Below are 6177 nucleotides of genomic sequence, written 5' to 3' on the forward strand. Positions count from 1 at the left end.
TTTACATCTGAAATTAATCTGCTTTTAGATTTAAAAAATCCTGGAAACTCCCCTGCAGGGAGGTGTTTCCAGAGGTAGGCAACCACACTAGGTGTACCTGCTGTCTTGCAAACTCTATTGGTAAAGCAGTGTCGATCTGTCAATGGAAGACCACCAACACCACATGCACAAATGGCCCTGTGTGTTTCAGTGACCTGATCACTCACTGTTTATCTCTGAAATTAAAGCCATTGTAGGCAAAACAAACAAGATCTACACTGAGTGTCAAATGTTTCTTGGAACATCGACATAGTTCTCTTAATGTGATCCATCAAAGTGAATCACAAACATAGACTACATAAAGAAGGGCAGGAAGAGCCTTCACTTCCTTCTAAGAATGTAATACCTACATGCAAAACTGCAGGCACAGTGAAAGATGTGTTACAAGTCTCTTGACTTCTGTGCGCATGAATCAACCACTCGGCAAAGCTGAGTGGTTGATAACTTCTTAAGCAACACTGTGTCTATTTCCAGAGGTGGAAGGAGATGGGAGGGCGTGACCCCTTCTGGCTCAGTGGCAGCTGTGACTAAAGGAATCTGATGTCTGCTGACCAGTAGAGGTCAAAGGTCAATAACTACGAGTAGATATGCCTCCTTACTGATAGTGCCGCAGGTGTACACAGAAGCAAGTCTTTACACTTACTAGGCATCTCTGGGCAGTTAACTGGGCAGGTTTTTTGTTTAAAATTGGAGTCCCCAACTAAATGACTTCAGTGGTCAAACAGGCATAAAAAACACATGTTCACTTGAATTCTTTGCTCAAGAAAATGTTTAAAAAGATTTTCCCATCAAGTTATACACAAGATTATATGATTAGGTTACACATTATGGCGTTATTTATGGGTCCGTTCAGAGCGCCATAATCAACAGACCACCAGAGCACTGAACAAATGCTGTGCTAATTCATGGTATGAATATAGGAAACCAAGACTAAAGCACTTCATTTTCTTTCTATAATATGGCTGCTACTACACAGTTATTGGCTCTTTAAGGGGACGGGGAGGATAACAGAATTCACCAAAAGATTCAGGATTCCTCGAGTCCAGCCTTTCCCCCTCTCTGTCTTTGCCATTGAGATGATATAATTTTTTTCTATTCTGATCTCACATTTCCTATAATCTAACTAGTCTTTATTGCTAGCGGGTTTTTGATACAAGGTTTCTGTTATAAATTGTTACCTCCTGAGCCAAGGAAATCCTGCTTGCATTACTGCAACAACAAGATCCTTTCTGTGACTTGAGAACAGGATTACACAACAATATGAGGCTTAACTTTACCTCTAATGACCCATCTGGAAAATGTTGCACAGCTACAAAGTCTAAATTAAAAAGACTTTTCAAAGTAAAGTCATTAAAAGATTTCATTTATTTTTCTAATACAAAGTGAAGTAAAGAGAAAAATTCTCAGAAAGTCACCATTTTGTTTAAGACAACAGAGTTCTTCTGAACTCTGGGTTATCAGTCTTGGTTATCAAATCCACTTATCAGTCTGACTAGGACTATCTTTCACTCATGGTATGTTATCATGATAAGACTCTAAACATCTTAAGTAGCTAAAAGTTCAGCACAGAAGTCCACGCGCACACACGCAGGCTGTAGCTAAATGTAAAGAGATACGCCTATGCCCCCACTCCCACCTTCAAATAAGTGTGCGGATGTGACCAGACTACTGTCAGTCCATGCCAGTCTGTATTAATGTGATGGCAGGAAGCTGGCACTGCGACACCCGTCCATGTTATTTTTTCAGTACAGTTGGCACTGGGAAGTTGCCACAGGGAAGCTGTGGGTACAGTGCCACTGCCACTGGATGGTGTTTGGAAGACAGCTGGCACTGATCTGGCAGTCCTTGTTGACATAACACATAAAACAACCTCCCCCCCTTGGCAGCAGCGAGCATCTTTTTGGCCACATGGGTCAATCCTGTAGAAATGTTGGCCTTGGCAGTGTGGATAGCAGTCATGTTCACAGGCCTGGAAGTGTGGGAAAGTCAGGGAGTCAGGAGCAAGGAGGACACAGCTGTGGAAAAGGGGCTAGAACAAGATAAGGCAACGTAGCAAGGTGAAAGGATTAAGAGGCTTCCAAAACAGAAAATTAAGATGAATAAAGAGGTGCATAGACAATGGGAGCAAGATGGGCAGCATCATATCAAACAAACTAAATCCTTCCGTATGACATCTATACATTCACACGGATTTCCATGGGAGGCCCCTCGAGCCTGCTCAAGTGGTTGGTCTATGAATAGGCTGGGCAGAGACCCACAGATGTGCATCCACATCACAAAGAGACAGAAATACATGAATCCAAATATCAGATTCAGCTTTCTAACGAGTCTTCACATTACTGGTGTCCAGATGTCACTGCTAACACTGCAAGAAGAGGGAAACATTAACTGATATGTTCAGATGTCTCTGTCTTTAATCTACCCATCCTGTTTGCACTGTTGCCTCATAAAAGAAAGGTTTGAGTCAGCTTTTTCTGAGTGTTGGTCACAGATTCTTTTTTGTATTCTGCTTTCCATCCAAACTAAGGAAAGTCAAGTGAATGAGATTTAATTTCCCCCATGTCTGGATAAGTCCTAGCCTATAATACAAGAAGTAATACAATCTCCCTTGGTTAGAATTTTTTTCAGTGATGTGAAGTGGTTAAAAGATCCTCCCAAAAATTACTGTAAATGTCCCAGTTTACTTTTTTTTTTTAGATATGACATGTTCGAGATATTAAAGGGATATCAGTCATTAAGGGATGTTCCCCAAATTTGGTGATGTTTTGAAAACAATGTGATGAACTTCATATGACAGAGGCATTCACTAAAGACCTCCCCTCCAATGATAAGCTTTCAAAATCATGAGCAAGTTCAGACTTCCTCAAATGAACATGAACAACTAGGTTTAGCTGTCATTTGGGTAATTATGATTGCGTCTCTCTGACCTTATCATGTCCCCTAAATTGCACATTCATTATGATCATCACCACTATTACACTGACTCATCTATGACCTGAATGACAGTGTCCTTTGACTGCAGTGAACAGTGAGAAAGATTTTTCACAGATGGAGAACATTCAAGATAGTTTTTATTTTTCTCATGACTGGATGTCCCAGCTGGATGTCTGAAGAGAGAAAACGCAAAAAACTCAAAAGCTAAAAAACGCCCAAGAACAAACCCCTACATAGCTTCTGTCAATGTCTTAGGGCGGATGAGATGAAAGCGGAGATGTTTGGCCAAAAAGCACAAAGTCGCTATCGGTGAAAAACAAGCCAACATATCAGGATAAACAGCAACTGTTGATCACCATATTGGAGTAGGAAAAATTTGGCTTTGCAGTCAATGAGTTGACCAAAAGCTCCTCTGTTTATCAAAGTATTCTAATGTTGAATCTCTCAAGCTTGGCCAAAATTGGGTCATGTAATACGACAAAGGTCCCAATCACAGCTAACAAGAAGAATGATCGAAGGTGTTGCAATGGCCCACTCAAATTCGCAGACCCCAGCCTAATTGAAATGCTGTAGTACAGGGGTGTCAAACTCCAGGCCTCGAGGGCCGGTGCCCCGCAGGTTTTAGATATCACCCTGTTTCAACACACCTGAATCAAATTATTAGTTCGTTAACAGGCTTCTGGGGAACTTCAAGACATGTTGAGGTGATAATCTAGCCATTTAAATCAGCTATGTTGGATCAAGGACACATCTAAAACATGCAGGACACCGGCCCTCGAGGCCTGGAGTTCGACACCTGTGCTGTAGTAGGACCTTAAGACACTACAAAACTATAATGAACTGAACCAGTGTCATTGTGATGAACTGAGCAGTGAAAGAAAGTCAGGCACAGGTTAAAATCCAAAAATGTTGTTTTTTTTAATTGAACCCAAAAACATCGTTGGTTAAATCATACAAAAAAATCAAAATCTTGGGCTGATAAGAGAGGTCAAAATAACAGAACTCTACTCATAGATCAATCAAATAATACTGATAACTCAAACAAACTGACCTCTCTAAACGAGCCAAAGGGGAAACTTAAATAGTGGCTGATCAGCCCACAAAAACACAAAAAGGGGTAGAACACACAAAACCTAACTGAAACTAACATAACAAATCCCAATCCCCCCCCCCTCCATGATCAAGAGTTATGGTATGAGCCAATTTGCTGTCCTCCATATATGCTGGCTCCGCCCCTTTTCCACCTCTTGGCTCGTCAATCAAGGGACTGGAGCAGCTACAACTCAGTTAACTCAGAGAGATTAAATCATACATAACAGTGTAAACTAAAATGTGCGCACTTATTTTAGAATGCAGTGTTATGTGGATACGTGAATTAATTCTAAACCAAAACCAGTTATTATCCTGTAAATTAAACCCTATATTTAAAGAAAGAGAAATGTTAGTGTAGTGTTATGTATAAGCCTCTACACTAATATTTGGTGGAAAGTACCACTGTGGAGCTGTAACTGCAGCCATCACAGTTATATAGAAAAGTGTCCCAAAATTTCTCCACAATGATGTGAGTGACTGATAAAGTCACACAGAAAACGGTTACTGCTAAAGCTGGTTCTACGAGCTACTGAACTTGGCTTTAGTTTTTCACAGGACTGTATGACTAAAATGACTTTGAATGGCCTATCCATGAAGATGGAGTCTTATCACCACCGTGGGAATTATGGGTCACTCTCTGGTATGAAGGCAGATATTTCACACATACAGAACAGAGGCACTGCCTGCTTGGAAATCGGAACAATATGTGGGTGTGTTGGTGCTGACAGATGAGTAAATTTACTGCTGTCAAAAGCTAAGCAGCAGACGGTTTTCTAGAGACTCACATATTAAGGAAGAATGAGACGTGACGTTTTGGCTTGTTTAGTTACTAAGAAACAATGTTGAATGGAAAAAGAGTTAACATTTCAAATCTGACTAAACCCATAACACAAAGTATTATGACAACAGACTAAAGTCAGTTATGTAATCGTTGTGGGCCGTCTACTTTTTTCTAATCTGGGTTTGAATGTTCTCTCATTGAGCTCTGTGAGAAGCTGAATCATGTTTCTTTTTTTTAGATGAATCAGTGTCCACTGGACAAATTTTGGGTGGCTGCAATTTAAGTGGTGCAAAGAATTGGCCATTTGCCTTCAGACTAGAGTTTTCTCTCTCACTCACTCACACACACACACACACACACACACGCACACACACACACACACACACACACACACACAAACCCCAGTCGTTTTCATAGAAATATGTTTGTTAACTTATTAATTTTACATGCCAGGGCAGTTACAGCTTTCTATTCCACTGCAGTTCTTCAAGTGGCCACTTGAGACTGTGCACAAAAAACAGGTTAAAATTCCCAAATTTAGAGCAGAAATAAACATGTTTACAGAAAACAAGTTTTCTCTGTATAGCTATCTCAGTTTGTGTGTTTTCCCTGTTCTTCAACTTCGTCCCACAGTTCAAAGGTTAATTTGCTATCCTAAGTTAACCATAAATGTTAATGGTTGCCTGCGTTTCTCTGCATGCATCCTGCGTCCTTGGGCGAGATACTAACCCCAAGTTGCGCCCTGATGCATCAACTGAAGTATTAACGTGTGTGAATGGTAAATAGGAAGTACTTGTGTGAATGGGTGAATGAGACAAGTTGTGCAAAGCACTTTGAGTGCTTTTAGATATGAACCAGTCCATTTACCATCTGTCATAGTTCTGCTTTTCAGGCAGACTGAATTAACCGTGATGTGGAAAACATAAATAAATTAAACATAAATAAAATAAAAAGCTGAACATTGGCTTCTCAGTGCTTTGTCTGCTTATGAATAATTGAATTTAAAATCTTACGTGACTTTAATATAAGCAAAAACGTGCTTATATTTTATTCAGTAACTGAAGTCTTAGCACATACAATGCATTATAAATTTGCTCATCACTGCAGGTTGCATATGTGGCTGTAGCAAAGCACAACTAGCGAGTTATAAAGCTTTGGCACACTCTGATATCACTGGGATTCGAGCCTACCAAATCCCCAGCCAAATTTTAGGCACAGCTGCCTTCCTTGGCTCCTCTTAACTGAGTCTGTACTTCCTCTGAGCCTCAGACAAACTGGAAAGATTTAATGCAAGGAATGCAAATGACTGGTGTGTTTTAAAGTAATACTGA

This window comes from Haplochromis burtoni, unplaced genomic scaffold, assembly GCF_018398535.1.
Source record: "Haplochromis burtoni strain Fernald_Lab_line unplaced genomic scaffold, NCSU_Asbu1 Contig_280, whole genome shotgun sequence".
Lineage (NCBI taxonomy): Eukaryota > Metazoa > Chordata > Actinopteri > Cichliformes > Cichlidae > Haplochromis > Haplochromis burtoni.